Raw genomic sequence first — 24,222 nt, forward strand, 5'->3', positions numbered from 1 at the left:
TCACAACCCCTTCAGGGTGGGGGTCCCCACTGGGGTGCCTGGCCAGTCTGGGTGAGGGGCTGAGGGCCGTTTTCAGGGTGGCGGGCAACTGAAGCTCCCAGCCTCTCCTTTTTTTTTTTTTTTTAATTCTGGGACTTATTTACCTTCTATAATTGAAACATTGTTGTCATTACTGGTGCTCCCAGCTTGAGGCCACAGCCGGCTGAAAGCAGGTATCTGGGGTTTGTTTAGCTTCTATAATTGAAACATTGTTGCTTCGGGAGCTCAGAGCTGGGCCGTGGCAGGTGTGGAACCTTGGCTTTCTCCATCACTGGAGCAAGCAAGCCTCCTGGTCGCTTCAGCTGCGTGGCTGCCAGCCGCCATCTTTGTTGGCAGTTAATTTGCACATGGCCCTGATTAGCCAATGGGAAGCGTACAAAGGCACGGTTAATTACCCTTTTTGTCTTTTATTAGATAGGATATTCAAATAACTTTTTTTTTGAGAATAGACAGAGATTGAATGCAGTGCAAATATGGAGGATAGCAAGTATGTCCTACTGCAAGAGGTGGGCAACTTTTGAAATGTGGAGAAATTCTATCTGTGCTAAGAAACTTTAGTCAATTTTTCAGCCAGAGAGGGATATACTGCTCAAAGGTATCTCAAAACAATAATGGCAATGCTAATTGTAAGGGTGGTAAAATGCCAATCTTCCAAAACAGTATCATCTTCCTGTAATGAAAAATAATTGGATTTCTTCTTTTTGGAGAGAAGAAAATGTTATTATTCCTTCTGTATGTGGATGCAGTTGTGATTCTCTATGCATGCTCCTAGGGATTCTCTATTGGGAAAGTGACAGTAGGAAAGGATAATTTTGAACTGACAAAGAATGTCTCCTCCATGGAGGTGTTACAAAATTCATCATTATGGTTACTCAGAGCCGGTCTGTGAAAGTGATAAATTATTCTATTTTTTCTCAATAGTAAAACATACTAATAACATTCCAACTTTATTCATATTCTAGCAATTGGTTCTGTGGATAGTGGTGCCACTGCTTCCATAGCTCTTCTGCTCTCTGTCACATGATTTTTTTTCAAACAAATATTAAAGAAGTATTAAAATTGAATCAACATAAAATATAAAATATAATATATTTTAGAAGATCTAGATGACTTGAGGCTGAAAAAGTAAAAGAAGAGACTAAAACCTAATTCCAGGTTTCACTTTTCTAAATTGGCTAAAAATTCTTATTCCTCAGAAACTTGATGATGTCTACTTGATACATATACAGGGTGTCCCCCCAAAATGTATACACTTTAATAGCTGATAACTCAATTTTGGAAATGAAATGTATTTTAGTAAACACTGCCTTTATAATTATTCAAAGTGTGTATATACATTTTGGGGGGACACTGTATATATATTGCTTTATCAAATTGACTAAATGACTTGCTCACCCACCCTTATTTACAAAGTCTGTTATGTTTACATTTTCTCTCTCTCTTTTGTTTCTTTTTGTCTCTTTCTCACTTCCTGACCATTCCTTTATTTCTTCCTATCTCTTTTTTTTTCCCTAAAAAGAAAAAAAAATTCTAATTGAATAGAAAAACTTTACACCCAGAATTTAATCTAGCTGTGAATCCTGGATCTCTCCTAGAATTGATGTATGAGTGAAAAGTCACTATAAAGGTTCCTGGTACGCATTTCCTTATCCATAAAATTAGGTGATATTTATGTTCTAAGTTTGCTCTATTAAAAGAAATAGTATGTTAATAGAAGTAATTATCTAAAAATCAACAATATCAAAACATTAATTTACCCTATGTCCTTGAAAATACTGACTTAAATTTTTATAGACTTAGTCACTAAAATGAATTGATAAATTTTGTATATGCTTAGGTTAAAAATATTGTAACTTTATCACAATAATTAGATTGTTTTCCTGATAACTTGGACTATGAATTATTGAATACAAATATTGTCTTTTTCTTAAATCTTTAGATTCTTGCCCTGGCCAGTGTGGCTCAGTTCATGCAGTTCATTGGGCATCATCCCATGCACTAGAAAGGTTGCTGGTTCAATTCCTGATCACGGTACATGCCAGGGTTGAGGACTTGATCCCCAGTGGGGGGCGTGCAGGAGTCATAACTCTCTCTCTCTCTCTCTCTCTCTCTCTCTCTCTCTCACCCCTCTTAAAATAAGTTTTAAAAATCTTTAGATTCTTAAGCTGTAGTACCTTGACCAGACATATAGTAAGTGCAAAATGTTTGTTGAATAATTTTTTGAATTAACATTATTGGTAAGCCTCTTTGGCCTCATTAAGTCATCACAGCATCTAAACATACCTCAGTGATTACATATAAAAAAAATGATTTGTTTTAATAATATTTTGCCACTATACCAAAATGATACAGGTAAACTGTGCCAGTTCTTTCAATAACATTTTTATAAGAAATTAAATGGAGCCACATATAAAAATCATTGGAAAACTGGTTTTGTTTTTTGTTGCTATTGTTTTGTTTTATTTTGTATCATTTTCACACAGGAGGCCAGACCATGGTCACCTGTAGCTAAAGCTATAAAAGATTCAGCCCTGGTACCAGTATATAGATCTGAGACAGACGGTCTAATTCATGGTATAATGCAAAATCAAGATCTGATGGAATAGACAGAACATGACTCATTTCCAGATAATTTTAAGTTGACGGTTATCCTAGAAGTTCCAAAAATGTCTTAGTCAGTGACATAGTAAATGGGTTCTTACATGAATGTTTAAAGCTATATTCAGATTGCTTGATGAAGTGCACAGAATCATGCCCAAAAAGATACTAATTTGTCTTACCTCCACTCAACAAATCTGTTGGACCGAGTTCAACAAGTATTTTAAAATCACCTGCTACATGAATATATAGCATGTTTTAATTCCCTCACAAGCTGACTCGTGAGGCAATTTCTTTTCAAATCTATGCTTAAGATTTCATATAATGAAATGCAACAGTTGGAATGAATGAATTGTTTGAAGGTTCCACAGCCCTAATGTCCCAATATCTTCAGTGTGGGATTGACCCCCTCACTGTGAGATTATGTTATTCCTACTGTTCTAATTTTTTTAAATGTTGACTTCTTTTTGTGAGAAAATGTCTCTCATTTTTATGCATCTTGATAGGTGTGAGTCTAAGTCTAAAGCCAAAATAGCCTTCTCTAATATACAGTTTCTTCATATCTAGTTCCTGGGCCTTTCTCACAGCTCATTGTCCCAGCTGTATTCCCTGTGTGTTACCCAGGTACCTAAGACAACCTAAAACTAGCTGACCATGAATTAAGTTGTTTTGGAAAGTAGGTTATGTAACTGAGAATATTGATGTTAAGAACACTTTACAGATAATCAAATTCAGAGGTTCTCATGTTTTATTGTGTATAAGATATACATCAATGTCTTGTTCAAATATAAATTGCTGGACCCCATTCTGAAATTTTCTGATTTAGTGTGTCTAGGTGGGACCCAATAATTTGCATTTGAACAAGTTCTCCTATGACAGTGATGGCAAACCTATGACACACATGTCAGAGGTGACACGTGAACTCATTTTTTTTGGTTTATTTTTCTTTGTTAAATGGCATTTAAATATATAAAATAAATATCAAAAATATAAATCTGTGTTTTACTATGGTTGCAAATATCAAAAAATTTCTACATGTGACACAGCACCAGAGTTAAGTTAGGGTTTTCCAAAATGCTGATACGCCGAGCTCAAAAGGTTCACCATCACTGTCCTATGATGATCATGATGGTGACTATTATTTGGAGCCACACTTCAATAACCACTTTTCTAGGTCAACTCCCTTATTAGGGATGCTTAATGGTGGTTCAAATTTACATAGCAAGTTAGTACCAAAGGAGGTCCAAATTATTGTTATGATACAATCTTCAGCCCAATATTCTCTTAAATAAGTGTTTCTGAAAGTATATTCTGTAGAACATTATTTACATCAGGTAGAAGGAACACATTCACATGAATAAGTTATTCACTCATTTGTTTCCAGGCACATTTGACCAAAATACCTGCTTCTTCTAAATATTATCTATAATAATAAAAGCGTAATATGCTAATTAGACCGAACAACCTTCCGGACAAAGCTGGGGCTGCGAGGGAAGCCCTGGTCCCAGGTGCTGGAGGGAAGCTGGTGCTGGCAGCCCGAGGGAAGGAAGGCCTACTCTTGCACAAATTTCATGCATCAGGCCTCTAGTGATTAATAAAGCATTTATCTACTATTTACTTGCTAATATTTGTAAATATTTTCTTAGGTATTTTTTTTTTTTTACTTTATTTGCTTTATAATCCATTCAGCTAGTATCCTTCCAAAATAATTTTAAACTCTCCACTTTCCTTACCAGAATTTCTCTCTCATGGTTAAAACCATAAACAGTACCTGCTGAAGCTGCTGACTCTCACTGAGATTACCCAATTTCAGCACAAGATGTATATTAGCTTCCAAGTTCTCATGTCTGGTTAATGTATGAAATTATTGTCCACAGGAAGGCTTCACTTGACAGAGGAAAATCAGATTGGGAATTAGTTTTGTCTTTGTTGTGCCCAGATTTCAAAGTTCCCAAGACCCCCAGGGAGCCAGTCAGTCCGATGCAAAAGCAAAAAGTCATCTATTTCAAACCCGGGTTTGGCTCCCCTGCCACACTCACCGATGCAACGGTAAGCTTCAGTGGCCAAGAGAGAGAGAGAGAGGCCTGATGGGACAGGGGGTTTTAAAGGGGGGGTGGAGTGAGGGCAGGAGAGGGGACTGTGGGCCCCGCTGATTGGCCAGGCGCGAGTCGGGTCATCTCTATGGCGCGCACGTCCCTTGATTGTCATTGGTTAGTTTAAAGAAATCCTGGGCGTGGCCAGCAGGGGCCTGGGCTTCCAGGAAGAAGGCACTCTCCTGAGCACATGGTGGCCGCCCCAAAAATGGAGGACCCAGGGCAAGATGGAGGGCGCAGTCCTAGCCCCCCCCAGGGCGAGCTGAGCCCGGGCTCCAGGGGCCAGTCCGGTTGCTGGGGGTCCAGTAGATCGACCAGTTCCAGCCCAGGCAGGAAGTCCACGTCCTCCGTCTCGTTCCCGGGGGCGTCGGCGATCGCCTCCTCCTCCATCTCCTCTGGCGAGGGCACACGCCCCGCCCCGCCGCCGCTGCTGCCGCGTGGGTCCGGGTCCGGGGGCGGCGGGCGGGTGGCAGCCTGCGCCGGGCTCCCGCCGTGGGCTGGGGAGTCGGTGCCCGAGGCCGCCAGCAGCGTGGTCAGGCCCCGAGATGACTCGCCCTTTCAGTCTTGTTTTAAGGTTTTCTATGTCTGGGCCTTAGTACTTTCATTCAAGTATATGAATATCAATTAAAGGACTGAAAAATGATTAGTATGCCATGCCAAAAGATATGATGATTTGTACAGAGGCAGAGTTATGGTAGGTTGAGTGTTTACTACTATTTGTCCTTTAGTGAACTAGCCCTTGCTGTAGATCAACAAAGAAAACAACTACAGATGACTCAGAAAACACACAGCAGCTCTGCTGGAATATGTATAGGAAGAAGGCAAATAGCTCTACATTCCCAGAAGTAGAAAGAGAAAAAGAAAGCATCCAGGATTTGGTCACGCCAGGGAAAAAATACCTGAAATATTTGCACAGGCTGAGTTAGATAATGGAAAGCAAGTGACCTTTCAGGCAGACAGAGCAATGCATGAGTGATGTTTCCCAATTTATTTGGCTATAGCCTAGAGGAGATTACTTAATTTCTTGTAATCTCAGTTTCTTCATCTGTAAATAGGGTTGTGAATATCATTATTTATTTATTTAGTTAGTTAGTTAGTTAGTTATTTCTGCTAGGTTATAGTGACAATAAGTCCTGGGAATGCAGGAGGGCATCTGTCTCTTATTATGTTGGGTACTCCTAAAACTAGTCAAAGCAAAGAATAGATGCTAAAATACTTTATTCTCCAACTTTGTTTTACAGAGAATACTGTATCAGCTTAAGATAGATAAACACAATCAAATGCTAATGGATACTTTGCCTTATGATTGAAAATATGTCATTGCATCATTGTGTGTCCCTTTTTTTAGTATAATTAACTAAAAATCTAACTATGTCACAGATTTTTCCCACTATGAAGTAGACAGTCTAACAAATACAAATATTGTAAATCGAAAGAAGCTATGGAACACTGTGGTACAATTTGATATCTTTATTGGACTACATAACGTTTTTAAAAAACACAGTTTAACTAAGATGCTCCTTACTATATTTTCACTGTTTCTATCTTGCCTCATTTATTCTTCTCTAGTTAATTTTACAATACAGATGACAAATAGGATTAACTAGCATTGATTGATTGATCTTGTTGTACAAAGGTTTGTTACAGATTGCTCCTTCTTTACAAAGGATGGAATCTTAATTCTACTCCTCAGCCCCTGCATGCACTAGAGCCCTAGGACATCTGTTTGGTGTCTGTGTCCTGCTCACACAGCTACCCAGCTCCAAAATAGGGATATCTTTGTTGGCAACTTGACCTCATTACACACACCCACACGCTTCCTCTGAACAGTGCTCCAGAACTAATTCTGAAAGTTTATTTGCCTATTTATTTCTAAGATGATTCAAGATGAAACATCGTAGGAAGAAGATAGAGGAATACTGTCACACTGAGAAAAACACAATTGCTATGAAACCTTCTGAGAGCTTTTAAAAGTCAGAACTAAGCTGGATGTGTACTCAAAATAATTTTTTTAAATATATTTTATTGAGTTTTTACAGAGAGGAAAGGAGAGAGATAGAGAGTTAGAAACATCGATGAGAGAGAAACATCGACCAGCTGCCTCCTGCACACTCCCCACTGGGGATGTGCCCGCAACCAAGGTACATGCCCTTGACCGGAATCGAACCTGGGACCTTTCAGTCCACAGGCCGACGCTCTATCCGCTGAGCCAAACCAAATGAATTACTTATCTGTAGTCACATAGCCTAGGTGTTTTACATGCAGGTTGCATTGGCATAAACAGTCCTGGAAAGCAGAGATAACACCAACTTATTGTATCAACAAGTTGAACCATTGTTATCTTGAAGTTCATAATAGAGATAACTATTGACTTTCTCTCTAATCAAATACGTTATTTAACTTTGGATATTAATTATAAGTAGTTCTAGATTACTGGATAGTTGGACTTACCGCAGAAACTGTGTGCAGGAGAAATTGGAGTGAGCTTCAGTACACATGAGACTATAGGGAAAGAGTTTGCACACAGCACAGAAAGCATCTGCTGTGTTTCAGGTATTAAATGGGCGTCTTCACCCATTTGTGTGTCATCTTTAAACACATTTTTAATCTCTCCATCAATCCTTAGAGGTATCTATTATCTTTTCCTTTAAAAATGGCCCTGCTTTTCCCATAGTATTGGAAGGGGTATAATTCTCTCCCAAAAGAGATGGAGGATTGGAAGGGGATTGATGGCCTACTAAATGGTAGAAAGAATTGGGGAAAAGATTGATCTGATCATATAAAACTACTCTTTCATAATAACAGCAGTCTCTTTCCAAAATAAAAGTTGAGATGAAACAGGTTTTCTCTGCCCTTGTGGTATATAAAAAAACATGTATCTCTTAATTCCAAATCCTACTTTATTATAAAGAAAAAAATGAAAATCTGCCATATGGGACAACATTCACCTGTATTGGGAGAAATGTGTTTGCTTTGTGCTTCAAGCACTTGCAAATCACCTGTACATTGTTTCACAGTAGAGATAATTAAATCTCTGGATTCCCACCTTGCCAGTGTTCTTGTGGCATTAAGAAGGGTTCGGGAGATCTGGAGAAGGCTGTGCGTAGATTAAATAGGAGTCCAGAGATGAAGCATAATTTTGAAAGGCATTTGGGGGTCAGAGGAGCCTAGCTGAAGGAGCTAAGTTCTAAATTCTAAGGTCTAAGGTCTCCTTGTCCCAGGACCCCATGCTTTTTATTAACACAACTTGTCCTGAGGCAAGGCAGAGATATATGCTTTAAAGGGTCAGGGTTTCCTACAGAGTCCATTGTAAGAGTGGGGGAATTAGCCCAAGGCTGTTCAGGTTTTTGGCCGGTAGGAGGCAATAACATGTAGATTAAAATGCCTTTCAGCTGTCTGGAAGCAAACAACCATTTTAATGTATCCTATTCAGGTCTGGGGAAACGCCCTTGCCACTCCAGATGATTCAGCCCTGCTGAACATGCTGGAATTGATTTCCTGCACCACTTCACCCACAATCACATTTTAATAGGGAGTATTACAAAACTCATTAAGCATCTTCAAAATTTGCTGTATTTTGTTGTTTTTTTTCTTGCTTATATGTATCCCCAAGATTAAAGGCAACTGGATTTTCATCTAGTTATGCTCAAGTTACTTGTAAGGTCTTGGCCAAACACTAAACCTCTCAGATTCATTAATGGGATTATTTTTGGTCTAAATGGAGTCAAGGGTCTGTTCTAGCTCTAAGATGGTATGATTTTTTAAAAAATATATTTTATTGATTTTTTACAGAGAGGAAGGGAGAGGGATAGAGAGTTAGAAACATTGATCAGCTGCCTGCTGCTCACCCCCTACTGGGGATGTGCCCGCAACCAAGGTACATGCCCTTGACCGCAATCGAACCTTGGACCCTTCAGTCCGCAGGCCGACGCTCTATCCACTGAGCCAAACCAGTCAGGGCAATCTAAAATGGTATGATTTGATCCACTCTTACTGTCTCATTATTTCTTCTTCTCCTTCTCCTTCTCCTTCTCCTTCTCCTTCTCCTTCTCCTTCTCCTTCTTCCTCTTTCTCTCTCTCTCTTTCTCTCTCTCTTTCCCTCCTTCTATTTCCAAACATTCCTCTCTGAAACTTTACCTGTCTGAACTTCAGTTTCTCCAGGTTAAACTCCATGGTGGCTGACTACTATACAATCATGAAGCTAGACCAGCTATTTACAACAGGTGTGCCACAAGAATTTTTAAAACATGCAATACCTTTCCATTGATTTTTTTAGAGAGAATGAAAAGGAGGGGGAAAGCCAGAGAGAAACACTGATACGAGAGACACACATCAACTGTTTGCCTGCAAGTGCCCTGACCAGGGCAAGGGATTGAGACTGCAACCCAGGTATGGCCTTGACCAAAATCAAACCTGGAAACGCGGGCTGATGCTCTGTCTACTGAGCCAAACTGGCTAAGGTGACTTATTCAATTTTTAAAAATACCCAAATCAAAACATTTATCATAACTGTCCTCTGGCTTAGATGGCCCTGCCACCAGTGCTTGGAATATGGCCCTTCTTCTCATGCTTCAGATTTCAACTTAATGTCTGTCTTCCTTTCCTTATCACCCTTTCTAGATACTCACACATAAAATTCTATCCAAGGTCCCCCCTTTTTCTCTATCACAGCAATCTGTTACTTTTATAGCTCCTTTCTCAAATAAAAATCAGAAATCTATGTGTTCATTGCTTTGTCCATTTTTAAGTACTATATTGTATACTCCATGAGGAAAGAAGGGGGACCTGTCCACTTGTTTACCACTCAACCAGAATTGAGCACAGCCCAGAGATTAAATATCTGCCAAATGAATGAATGTATGTGTGAACTTCATCTCCTGTATCTATAAACTGGAGAAAATCAGCTTTACCTTATAGTAATTTTAATGCTGTACTTACTTGAGGTTTTTATATGTTATTACAGGAAACTGGAACAATCAATATTTTGAGGTCTGTAATGAGTTAATGCAATATTTAATGTTATAGTTTCAACAACTTAAAATATTGTAAATCCAATAGTAGCATATATACATGTAGAACTATTTTAGGAAACATACTTTCATTCTCTAGAATTCTTTAGGTCTGAACTCAACAAGAAATCATTAATATTATTGGGTATGACTAATCGTGAGGATGAAAAGCACATCTATGAATTGCCAAATTTAAAATGGTATGTTAGGTGAAATTAAAACTCAAATGCATTCCATCCTTCTCAAGTATTAAAAAATAAAATCCTTTAAAATATTTTTAATATTTGTGAGATTTAAGGTTGTGAAGCTGCAACATATGAGTGTAGTCTATAATAGCAATTTCAACTGTTGTGCTGCAACATTTTTAAAATATGAAATATTGGATTATTTAGTCAGGGCACTGACCTCTTTTCCCTTAGAAAAGCTGTTTGGTGTGAATGAATGAAAATTATACCTATTTTTGTCAGATGTACAAACATATAATATATTTTTGGTGTGTGGCATAATTTTAGTAATTACTTTATGTGTGCCATGAGATGAAAATTACTAGTCTATAAATATACACAATAATGGTCCTAGCTGGTTTGGCTAGGTGGATAGAGCATTAGCCTGCAGAGTGAAGGGTCCCAGGTTTGATGCTGGTTAAGGACACATGCCTGGGTTGCAGGCTCAATCCCTAGTGGGGGAATGCAGGAGGCAGCCAATCAATGATTCTTTCTCACCATGGATGTTTCTATTTCTCTCTCCCTTTCCCTTCTTCTCTGAAATCAATTATATATATATATATATATATATATATATATATATATATATATATATATATATATATATATTAGAGGCCCAGTGCACAAAAATTTGTGCACTTGGGGTGGGGGCAGGGGTGGTCCCTTAGCCCGGCCTGCCTGTGCCCTCTCACAGTCTGGGACCCCTCAGGGGATGACCACCTGCTGGCTTAGGCCCACTCTCTGGGGGTTGGGCCTAAGATTGCCAATCAGACATCTGTCTGGCAGCCCGGCAGCCCTAGGGGGATGTCCACTTGCCAGCGGGGAGCAGGCCTAAACTACAGTTGGACATTCTTAGCGCTGCTGAGGAGGCAGGAGAGGCTCCCACCACCACCACTGTACTGGCAGACATCAGCCTGGCCTGTGGCTGAGCAGAGCTCCTCCCATGTGAGAGTGACCTGACCACCAGGGGGCAGCTCCTGCATTGAGCATCTGCCCCCTGGTGGTCAGTATGTGTCATAGTGACCAGTCATTCCCAGTCTTTCTGCTGTTAGGGTCAGTTTGCATATTACCCTTTTACTATATAGGATAGAGGCCTGGTGCACAGGTGGGGGCCGGCTGGTTTGCCCCGAAGGGTGTCCCGGATCAGGGTGGGGGGTCCCTCTTGGGTGCCAGCCAGCCTGGATGAGGGGATAATGGCTGTTTGCATCTGTTCGCACCCCCTTCAGGGTGGGAGTCCCCACTGGGGTGCCTGGCCAGTCTGGGTGAGGGGCTGAGGGCCGTTTTCAGGCTGGCGGGTGACTGAAGCTCCCAACCTCTCCTTTTTTTCTTTTTTTGTTTTATTCTGGGATTTCTTTACCTTCTATGGCTGTCACTGGAGCTGAGAGCCGGCTTTAGCTCTGAGGCTCGGCTCCAGCTCTGAGACCTTGGCTGCTGAAAGCAGGTCTTTGGGTTTGTTTGGATTCTATAATTGAAACACCGTTTCAGTTCCAGCTCTGAGGTGGGCTGGCTGAAAGCAGATTTCTGGGGATTGTTTGGCTTCTATAATTGCAACATTGTTTCTTAGACTGCAGCTCAGAGACTGGCAGCAGCAGGCAGGGAACCTTGGCTTCCTCCATCACTGGAGCAAGCAAGCCTCTTGTTCACTTCAGCTGCCTGGCTGCCAGCCGCCATCTTGATTGGCAGTTCATTTGCATATCTCGCTGATTAGCCAATGGGAAGGGTAGCAAAGTTACGGTTAATTATCCTGTTTCTCTATTATTAGATAGGATATATGCAAAATGTCCCCTTGGGGGTTTGACTGACAGGAGTTTGATCGCTCACTATGACATGTGCTGACCACCAGGGGGCGGTGCAGAATAAAGGAAGGCCCCAGCCAACAGCCAACAGCCAGCAGCCAGGGAAGGGAGAAGGGAGGCCCTGGCCAGCAGCTGGCAGCCAGGGAAGAGAGGCTCCGGCTGGCAGCTGCTAGGGACCCTACCCATACACGAATTTCGTGCACTGGGCCTCTAGTCCTATATAATAAAAGACTAATATGCAAATAGACCGAACAACAGAATAACCAAAGAACCAATCATTATGACGTGCGCTGACCACCAGGGGGCACACATGGACCATGGCAGGCATTGGCAGCAGGCAGCAGAGTGCAGAACATGGCAGGATGATGGAGCAGGTGAGTGGGGGCACCAGACTAAGGTTGAGTGTCGGTCTGTCATCCGGGCGAGCCTCTGGTGGTTACTGAAAATTTTTTGCTCCTGCGTGCCATTGTCTTGCCCAGCACTCGTACCCACTGCGGGCACCTGGCGCAGACCTGATTGCTCTGCACTGTCAGCAGGTGTGAGCAGTGGCTGCTGGCCCTGATCACTCCTGAGGGCTTCTCCACCTTCCCCTTCTCCTGGGGAACAATTGGAGCAGCAGCCGCAGCTAGGCACCAGCCCTGGTTGCATCTGCTGCTAGTGCTGGGCCCAATCTCTTCCTGCCCTCAGTGGGTGCTAGCGGTGCCAGCACCATCAGCGCATGGGAGCAGTGTCAGCAAGAGTGGGGCTGCCTCCAGACAGGGGATCAGGGGCCACAGTGAGAGGGGCTGGGCGGGGGGGCTTATTGTATATGTTTTGCTAACTCTCTGATTATTTCTTGACCTATATCTCAGTTTCCTAGAATGTTAATTTTTAAAAGCACATCTATATTTCTAAGTACTGATTTTTCTTCCATTCACTTTTATTTGTCTATTTCTGATCCCCTTTTGAATATGTCTTACTTTAGGATTTACTGTATTCAAACATTTAGTTCATATTCATTATCTTCTTTTAAAAAACAGGTGATTAAAATAAAAATATTACAATAAAATATTCACTATGTTTTAGAGTCTACAAACATTTTATGAATGTTTCCAAAATTTAAATTGAAAGAGGACACTTTTCTTTGTAAGTTTTTAGTCTCCCAGTTCCTCTTGAAGATAAAAACTAGAGTCAGAGGTGTATAATGTAGCATTCTTCAATAGTTGTCCATTCAGGAAAACTTTGCAAAAAGAGAGCTGCATATATAGTTAGTATTCAATATTAAGCAACCAAAAACTAACATTAAAACTTCTATATCATGGGAATATAAATTATAAGTATCCATTTGTGCTAGAACTAGACATCAAAGTATACTATTTTAAATAAGAAGACAGGAAGTAGTCTCAGACAGGAAGGCAAAATATTTTTTGTTTGGACATGATCATGTAAAAAATTGCTGCAAATTAGTAAAATATTTATAATAGCTCTTATGAGGATCCCAGCTTTATCATAAATTCTATGAATGTATTAGAGTTCCTGGGGATTGTATCACTTTCACATTGTATTTACTCAGAAAGACTCCTGCTTTCTGTCTTCTCCAAGCAAAACTGAAGCACATTAAGTAAACAAATCAATCCTTTCTGCGCACCGCCCCCCCCCCCCCATTTGCTCCCATGGTCAACCTGTTTCTTCCTTTCTTCTATTCACCTTGACCCCCAGCTCTTTAAACAGAATCAACAACCAAGCAAGCCAACCCTAGTTGGTTTAGCTCAGTTGATAAAGTCTCGCCTGTGGACTGAAGGATCCCAGATTCAATTCTGGTCAAGGATACATGCATGTGTTGTGGTCTCGATCCCCAGTAGAGGACATGCAGGAGGCAGCCGATCAAGGATTCTCTCTCATCATCATTGATGTTTCTATCTCTTCCTCTCCCCTTCCTCTCTGAAATTAATAAAAATAAATGTATTTTTAAAAAAAGAACCAAGTAAGCCAGATAGTTAAGTTGTCTAGCTGTTACAGTCTCATCCTGTAAGAGTTTAGGGATGCCTGTTCTCATCTCTGAGCCTTAGTCTTCTATATATTTGAGAAGATAGGTTCTGCCAAAATAAAGCTTTTCTAACATCTCCATTCAGGGGACCAAATAGCACTCTGGTCCCCTGAAATGTTCTTATGCTGCCCTTTCCACTAAACAATGATATTCAGTGGAAAGGACAGCAGAGGTACTTCCTAGAGGGTCTCATGGTGAGATTTTTGAACAGATTTGCAAAGAATATGAAAGGCATTGTTTCCCATCTTATTGTTTGGTGGGGAAATTTCACTCCATTGCATTGGCATTTTGTACATCCTGCAGAATCAACATGGTACTCTGAACTTCAGATGAGAGTCTGAATAACGAAAATACAGTCCTTTCTAAGAAAAGAATCACCCTGAGGCTGTGCTTTGTTTGACTGTTTGAGCTTAATATCTTTCAGAAGAGCTTTCCCTACATTGAAATGTTTACATCAGTTTTCTCAGGTAAGGGAAGAAGGAGAAAAATTATGGATAACTTTTAAAATTTCTCTATTCCCATGTACTTGTCTATATTTTAGTCCATAGTGCATGCATTTATCCTATAAAATATACATTTTATTTTATTTATTTATTTTTAAAATATATTTTTATTGATTTCAGAGAGGAAGGGGGAGGGAGAGAGAAAGATAGAAACATCATTGATGAGAGAGAATCACTGATCGGCCGCTTCCTGCACGCCTCCCACTAGAACCCAGCCCAATCCGGGCATACGCCCTTGACCGGGACCCTTGAGTGCGCAGGCCGACGCTCTATCCACTGAGCCAAAACAGCTAGGGCTTAAATTTTATTTTTTACAAGTTAAATATTTTATGAGATCAGCAAAATTATTTTTCTGAGGAAGGTATTATTTGTATGTGCTTCAATATTACTCATAATAGCTACTGATGCAATTTGTTTTTATATCTCACTAATAATTATGAAATAGCATTAACAACAGACATAATTTACCCAACATGTATTTAGGCCTAATAATTTTATCAAAGAAGTTTTGCATCTCATCTCTCATCTATCTTCAAAGAATTTGTGCCTGGTGGTTAGCCTCATTTTTATTATGGATTTACTGCAAATTTAAAGAAAAAAGAGAGTCCTAGGATCACTATTAGTAATACATATTTCTACATTAAACAATTAATTCCAAAGAAACAGTGAAACACAGTGATTATATAAAGGCACAGAAATGCAAACTGAGTTTTAGCTCTACCATTCATGTGATCATTTAGATTTTATATTTCTGTTTAAATTATTTCAATTGTAAAGCCATTTGAAGTTTCTGGAATCTATTGTGAAGAAATCAACAAATAGCAGAGATATATAAATTTCTGGAATTTATTTTAAATTGATATTTCTTGGAATTTCTTTCAGACTCCTCTCTCTCTCTCTCTCTCTCTCTCTCTCTCTCTCTCTCTCTCTCTCTATATATATATATATATATATATATATATATATATATATATATATATCCTATATAATAAAGAGCTAATATGCTAATTAAACTGAACAGCAGAACGACCTTTAGGATGAACCTGTGGCTGCAAGGGACCAAGGCAGTCACTGTGGTGAGGGATGAGCCCCTTGCACAAATTTTGTGCATCGGGCCTCTAATATATATATATATGTGTGTGTGTGTGTGTGTGTGTGTGATATAAGAGAACATTTCTGGAAATTTTTGCTCAACCAGCATGGTTGAGCCTAGACCTGTGAACCAGGAGGTCATAGTTCAATCCTGGTATACCCCTTTGAATAGAACTGCTTATCAGAATAATGTACTATTTGTCAAATCACTTCCTTGTATCAAATAGCAAAAACTAAGATGAAACACACACACACACACACACACACACAAACACACACATGGAAAAAAAAATACAGTCACTGACTAAATATCTGTCTAGATATAAGACAGATTCTCTTAGTTAAACTAACAGCTGGCTTTTAGATTATATGTGCAAAAGCATCAATCTTGAAGTTCCTATTCATTATGTGGTTACATTTAATTAATATTTGATATGTTTGTTACTGGATGTTTCTGCTTATGTACTCTTACATAATCCTTCATTCTACAGATAATCCAGATTAGAACAGAGTTTCAACAAAAGCTAAATCAACTAATTTGCAGATATAATTAGACAGCATATATTAATGAATGTGCTAACCATGAGAATTCAAATTGCTCAATCTTATAAAATAATTATTTAGTCAACAGATCATTTTTATGCAGTTTTTGAGATAGATAAACTTGCCCAGCTTGTGTGGCTCAGTGATTGACCGTTGACCTATGAACCAGGGGGTCATGGTTGGATTCTTGTTCAGGGCACATGCCTGGGCTGTAGCTTAGTGGGTCCTGCAGGAGGCAGCTATCAATGATTCTCTCTCATCACTGATGTTTCTATCTCTCTCTCCCTTCCCCTTCTTCTCTGAAATCAATAAAAATACATATTTTTAAAAATAGAAAAACTTCACCATCTTTACATTTGTTTCATGTTTAATAAAGAAGACAATTACATAACAACAAATAATTCATCAAAATATAAAACTCTCTTTGAGTCATGAATAATAAATGATCACATCATCAGAATTTATCTGAGAATTAAATTAAGTTCAGAATTTATTTATAAATCAAAACTCATACTTTTCTCAACAAGTTCTAGGGGATTGTCTTAGCCAGTCTGGGCTGCTATAATAAAACAGAGGCCCCGTGCACAAAAAATTGTGCACTCGGGGGGGGGGGGTCCCTCAGCTCGGACTATGCTCTCTCACAGTCTGGGACCCCTCAGGGGATGAACACCTGCTGGCTTGGACCTGCTCCCTGGGGGGTTGGGCCTAAGATGGCAATCAGACATCCCTCTGGCAGCCCGGCAGCCCTCGGGGGATGTCCACTTGCCAGCGGGGAGCAGGCCTAAGCTGCAGTCAGATATCCTTAGCGCTTCTGAGGAGGCAAGGAGAGGCCCACCACCACTGCTGTACTGGCAGCCATCAGCCTGGCTTGTGGCTGAGCAGAGCTCCTCCCATGTGAGAGCCACCTGGCCACCAGAGGGCAGCTCCTGCATTGAGCATCTGTCCCCTGGTGGTCAGTGTGTGTCATAGTGACCAGTCATTCCCAGTCTTTCTGCTGTTAGGGTCAGTTTGCATATTACCCTTTTACTATATAGGATAGAGGCCTGATGCATGGATGGGAGCTGCTGGTTTGCCCTGAAGGGTGTCCCGGATCAGGGTGGGGGTCCGGCTTGGGTGCTTGGCCAGCCTGGGTGAGGGGATGATGGCTGTTTGCAGCTGGTCACACCCCCTTTAGGGTAGGGGTCCCCACTGAGGTGCCCGGTTTGTCTGGGTGAGGGGCTGAGGGCCGTTTTCAGGCTGCCGGGCAACTGAAGCTCCCAGACTTTTTTTTCTCAGTCTGGTGACTGAAAAGTTCACGATCTAGGTGCCAAAAGATAACAATTCTGAAGAAGGACAACTGCTTGGCTTACATGGGCCACCTTTGAGCTGAGTCCTCAAATGGTAAAAAGAGAGCACTGGTCTTCCTTTCTGATGAGGGTACTAATCCCAACACGGAGGCTCCACCCTCGGTACCTTACCTAATCTTCCCAAAGGCCCTGCCTCCAAACACCATCATATTGGAAATTAGGGCTTCAGCATCTAAATTTTGAGAGGATATGAACACTCAGTCTATAACAGGGTATTTTGAAATCTAGAAGCAATCTGTTTTGGTATATATATATATATATATATATATATATATATAACCTCCTAAACATTAAATTGGAAACACAGAAATATCAATATTATTCATTTCAATGACACAATTCTGTTTCCAGGCTAGATATTAAACCTTCAGATTCATTCCACTTCTCTGTTACCTAGGAGCCGCCACTTCTTTGAAAACAAAAGGGATACTTTTATTATACATACACATTCATCACTGTTCTCTTCTAAGTTCATCCTTGATATTCTTAGGCATATCGTTGAGATTCAGATGTGTGAAGAAACTTGCTCAAAGTCAAGGACAACCCCCCGATAAATACCCAATCTCTAGCATTTTTCTATTACCCCAAACTTTTGATGGTCAACCCAAACCAAGGATGCTAAACAAGTTATCTCCTGCAGGACTTTTCCCCCTGTGCCAACAACATTTCTGTGTACATTTGCTTAGTCTGTATCAGATAATGAGTTTCCAGGTTTAGACAATGCATGTAGGGATTGTTTTCTGCTTAAGGCAACATTTCTCACATACTATGTTTTTTCAGTTTGAGGGTAGTATTGACACAGTGTTGATTCAGTATGGTATGTTGATATAGATTCTCTTTAAGTATCTTGGCAGTTACATGCTTTGATGTTTTGGTTATGTGAAATTTCCTGTCAATTTCTTTAACAATTCAATTATATCCCAACACTGAGAGATGTTGTAAGGAAAAATAAAATAAAAGGAAAAAATAACTAACAAATAAACATTCATTTCTAAATGTATAAGATAATTTTCACAAATTTCAGTACATTTGACTTTCCAAAATCTCTTCAAGGGTGGCACCATTCCATTTACAAATAAGGGAAGTAAAGCTTAGAGATACAGAACAACTTGCCCATGATCAGACAGTCACAAATCAGTGTCAGGACCCAGCTCTGTCTAAAGGGAAAAGCCATTCTCGATCATTATATGAAAATAGCTTAGCTGCATCTCCTTTTGCTATGATATATGTTAAGACCAAACCCAACTGATGTTGAGACCTGTGGGCAACAGTCACCAAATCTGCACTTATCTGGGAGCTGGCTCGGCCTCACCACCTTCCCATTGCAGCCTCTGAGTAAGAGCTCTTCTGCCTTGGAGAGGTTAGGTTGTAACCTTGAGATCAGAAATGCTGATTAGCTCTGCCTCATTCACTCTACCCCCTTGCTTCACACTTTCCTGAAGACCATTTAATTCTGGGAATAAACCTCACTGGTTTACCTGTTTTCTCTGGTATTTTGCCTGAGCAACACACTGGCCAGGGTTGACCTCATGGGTATACAACCAGAGCAGTCACATACGGCTGTATGCCCCAAAGGGTCCTGCAGTCACTGTCTTGAAATCATTAACATTATCTTTGAATTTGGGGTTTGGAAGTGAATTCCAATGGGGCAATGGAGCATGCTCTGAGGGCTTGGGGACTTGGCTCAAGAGCATCCCCTGCCTGGCAGCCTCCCTACCTGCGACCTCCCAAGATGGGTTTTCCAGTGCCTGCTTCTCTGCCACTTGGCATTTTCCAACCTCAGGGTCTCAGGCTGGGGCATGGCAGGAGCCTCCCTGCCTTCAGGTGGCCACATAGTTCGGCAGATGACCCTCTGCCAATTCCCTGTCAAGTATGTATACCAGGGAAGAGGTTACAATCACTTGTTGGTGGCTCAACCCCCTTGGGTGGGTAACCAGAAGACCCATGGGCAGGGGAGGTGCTGGTTATACCTCTCACTGACTGGGCATGGCTGGGGGGAGAGGAGTGTGCCAGCTGGTGGGTCGTGCACAGGAGCCAGTTGGCACGGTAGGGCCTGGGAACCTGAGAGGATCTGCACATGTCCCAGGAGTATCCCTTGCCTGAAGGAGAGTGACACTAAAGGCAAATGCAGAACACCATGCCAGGTCAAGAAAGAATCTGTGGAAGAAAGAAAAACCTTCATGTTTATGAATAAAGGGTGTCCCCACATTTTCATTTTGCACTGGGCACTGCAAACAATGTGGGTAGCCCAGACTCTATCTGAAGGGATTGAGTTTCTCTGAATGTAAAGGAAATTGGTGAGTATAGCTGAGCCAGTTTGTGATCTTTCTTAGTCTTTGTCTGGTGGAATTCTTGGGAAATAGCTGACCCTTCTGTAGCCTTTCCAATTGTACAACAGATGTGTTTATATATTTAAAAAATATTCTATATTATACTTTGAGTTCTTAAAAGAAAACAGCCATACTTTTTTTAAAAAAATCTTTGTACACTTTGTTCTGAAAATAACAGGTAATAAATGAATGTTGGGTGTTGGGATTCTAAAACCTGACTATAGAAACTTATCTTTCCTCCAGTATAATTATATAATAAAAAATTAGTCTTCTGAAAATAAACTAAATAAACTCCAGCAATTTCTTTCACATAAATGGATTCAGATGTGTCATTGTTCTAGTGTGAAACATTATTCTCCTCTTTGAATTTACCTCTTTGATGGTCAAATGAGGCATTCAGGCAATAAGCAGTCACTGAGTGTCTATTCATATTCAATTAATATGAATATCCATTTCATATTAATTAAAAGGAAAAGGAGAGTGACATAAACTTACACTTATTGTGAATCTTCTTTGTGTCAGACAGTTTATGTACTTTGAGTTATTTAATCTCCACAACAAATCAAGATATATATATATATATATATATATATATATATATATATATATATATATATATATATATATACCTCTTTTTCCGAACAAAAGCATTGAGGATCAATTTATTAAGATTAAAGGTAGTTTTCAGCTAAAAAGCAGGAAGTTCACTCAGGGATGATATTAATAAGAAACCAGTCATTGATGACTGGATTTTTTTGTGTTATTGTGAACATTCCATGTTTTAGTTGACCTATCACAACCTCCATTTCCATACATAATCAGAACACCCTGCAACAAACAGAGTAGATGTCAGCTCTCTGCCTGTTTGCATGAGTATCTTTGAAATAAATGATGGCACTGAAAATGCACGTCTCTGTGCACTAGGTGTTATTCTCAGCAACGTGTAATTGAAGCCCTTCCTGTTTCTATTAGAGTCTGTCGATCGAAGGGCCTCTTTTCTAACATCCAGGCATAAACAGTCATTGAGAACACACCTTCTGCTAGTAAAATACTAGCTGTGTTTGTCCTGTAGAAGGACAGAGATATTCTTTATTAACCTAACACCAACTATTCTGGGGTCCTTCATGCTGTGTCTTGCTGGGGAAAAAAAAAACAAAAACTTTGCACATATCCAAGCACAAGTTCTTTGGGGGTCACGTGTACCCGCTTCCTTACCTGGTGTGGCTGATGAGTTTTAACTCAAATATTACTCTATATTTCATAGAGACTTTGAGAGAAAAAAAACAACAACTGGTAATACTAATTAGCTAAATACAAGCATTAATTAAACAATTCTCAGAAGAGATTATTGATGAAAAGTAGGATATCTACGCTAATTCAGCAATGAGAAAGTTCTAGTTAAATAACTCCGTCTGTCAAGGTCATACCTATGTCAAGGAATTAGGAATGATAGACAAGGGTCAACTGCTGGTGGCCCCACTGAGCAAACTTCACCTACTGCTATTTACCAAGTAGAGGTTTCATTTTTGTATCTCTCTTCAAATTCTGGCAGCCTTACCCTGAAACTGCCCCTTGTGTTCCAACTCACATAGAGATCCCCTTTCTCCAGCAAGTCCCCATCCATGTCACTTATATTGATGTGCAACTGCTATTTAATTATGAAATATATGTGCATGTTATTTTCCCAGACTGGTCTTTAGAAGAACAGAGATCATGGCCATCATGTTTTGGAGACACCTGCATACTATACATATGGTATAATATTTAATAATTTCCAATTTGATTTTATAGACTCTGTGTGTATTTGCTTTCACTAAATAGGAGACCGAATTATTGCTATTCTACCATGCACATATGAAAATTGAGGCTTTGCATGGCTAAAATGTTTCTTAGAGTAATAGATAATCAAAGCAAGACAGAGTAGGTTTTCATTGGTTGTCAATCTTAGGCAAGAAGTGGGAATGTTATTACAGTCCTAACTTTACAGATGAGAAAACCTAGGCTCAGAAGGAAACAGCGCTTGGTCAAGATTGCAAATCAAGTTAAATGAGAGTAGTGTGCTGTTGTTAGGAACAGAAGACCTGAGCAATGAACTGCCAAAGCAGTGGTTCTCAACCTGTGGGTCACGACCCCTTTGGGGGTCGAACAACCCTTTCACAGGGGTCGCCTAAGACCATCGGAAAACACATATATAATTACATATTGTTTTTGTGATTAATCACTATGCTTTAATTATGTTCAATTTGTAACAATGAAATTGAGGGTCACCACAACATGAAGAACTGTATTAAAGGGTCACGGCATTAGGAAGGTTGAGAACCACTGTGCCAAAGGAAGCATTGCAGAAAAACTGGTTTACATCCAGGTACAGCTGCCTCCTGCTCACAGAGATAGGCCTCAGAACAGCTGGCCAACTCCCTAGCACCCCGTTTGGACTCTGAGAGCTGTGGCCCATGCAGTTCCACTAAGCAGCGTTACTAGTAGCTAAGAAGCTGTGGATTGTACAAATGATAATACCTCAGATGTAACAGGAGAAAATACTTAAGTACCCTTGCCTTAAGGAAGGTGCCTCTTCCATGTTTCTATACCTCTGAACTTAAACACTCTTATCTCATCAGTTGGATCTTATCAGTTAAATAACAAGTGCCATTTTTGAGAGCACACAAGTTATATATCTAGATACTGTATATGGAAAAGGGAGATGAGTCCAGCGTGAATTGTACTTCTATAATTAGTCTCCGTATCCTTGTTTCTTAACATAGCTTCCAATCACGACAAGGCTGTAAGTTGTTGGTTGGTGAACGAACGAATGAATAAATGAGTGGGGGAAAGCCTTCTTCCTATAAAAAGGTAATAATCAAATAGAAGACTTTGACTTACAATCATAACATATAGAAATGTATGAGCTTCACCAATCTCATTTTACAGAAGAAATAGTTTAACAACTGTCTGTGATTTGTTTAAGGCTTTGGGATAATAAATCCATCCCTATAATCCAAGTGAATGACTAATCTGCTGCCTACTTTTCTATTCAAAAACAGTGTATTTTTATTCTAAGAGTGTCAGATTATTTTTAATGTTCTGCTAGTCCATCTGTCATATATAATATAAGGCCATAATTCAGTCACATGGCTTAAGTTATTTCTCTAAACTACTAAAAACAATAAATACAGTGGATAACTAAAATTAAATTATAAGAGGTAGTGGGAATTAATGCCTACTATTGCTCTCTGTGCTTTCATGAAAAATGTGTATATTACATTAAGAAATAATGGTGATAATAATAGCTAACTATGGTGGATTTTTGTTGTGTGTTTTTTCATGTGTGTGTACCCAGCATTCCTTCTTTCTCCACATGACCCCACTAGCTTTGAGTACAGAGGCTGGTGAAATAAGCACATGGCTTAGGCGAGCTAATCAGAGCTTTCTCTCTCCAGTCACTGACTACTGTAGCTGAAACCTAAGCCTCTCTAATCAGATATCCCCCATGTTGGACTGCCTATGTTACCTCTGGCAATGTGAAGTGTAAGGCTGTTGATAGATTGGGCCTGATGGTGACAGTACAAAGGGGTCATAGAAGGAGGCTTTCTGAAAACAAAGACAAGCAGAAGCACACAGAGCCCAGAGAGAAACAGAATTATGGTTGTATAATAAGAAAATTTAGATGAAAGAAGCTAAATGAATAGCCCAAGGTCATACACTTAGTACTATGGGAACCAGGACTTTGAAATCTTTTTATTTGACTCAAGACTGTTTTCCAAAGATCTTTTCAGCAATGTAAATTGGCTTTTCATACTCCCAATTTTCATGTGTCACAAAGTCGCAATTTCCTTTTATCATCTGAGACAGTTCACAAAAGGATACATTGTCTCCTTGAAGGCCAAAGACTTCATCTTTAAAAGTTCTGAGTCAATTACTTTTACCTAATGTTTACTAATGGGCAAATATATAAAATCATAAGACAATGTTATTATATAGATAAGCATTAATACACAATCCTATCTAATAAAAGAGAAACATGGTAATTGGCATACTACCGCTACCCTTCCCATTGGCTAATCAGGGCAATATGCAAATTAACTGTCAGCCAAGATGGCGGCCGGCAGCCAGGCAGCTTGAAACTAACATGAGACTTGCTTGCTTCAGTGGCTGAGGGCTCCAACGTTCCCCACCTGCCGCTGCAGGCCTCTGAGCTGCAACTCTAAGCAACTATGTAACAAATATAGAAGCTAAACAAAACCCCAGAAACCTGCTTTAGTCTGCCGGGCTTCGGCCAGCAGGATCGCAACATTGTAAGCAAAGGCCAGAAACCTACTTTCAGCAGTGGAGGCCTAAGAGCTGGAGCCAAGCCTCAAAGCTAAAGCTGGCCCAGAATAAAAAAAAAGAAAAAAAAAGAAAAAAAGGAGCAGTTGGGAGCTTCAGTCACCCCCAGCCTAAAAACAGCCCTTAGCCCCTCACCCAGACTGGCCAGGCACCCCAGTGGAGACCCCCACCCTGATCCAGGACACCCTTCAGGGCAAACCAGCCAGCCCCACCCATGTACCAGGCCTCTATTCTATATAGTAAAAGGGTAATATGCCTCCCAGCACCGGGATCAGTGGAGCCTCGAGGCCTCCCGGCACC

This window comes from Myotis daubentonii, chromosome 9 (assembly GCF_963259705.1).
Source record: "Myotis daubentonii chromosome 9, mMyoDau2.1, whole genome shotgun sequence".
Classification (NCBI taxonomy): Eukaryota; Metazoa; Chordata; class Mammalia; order Chiroptera; family Vespertilionidae; genus Myotis; species Myotis daubentonii.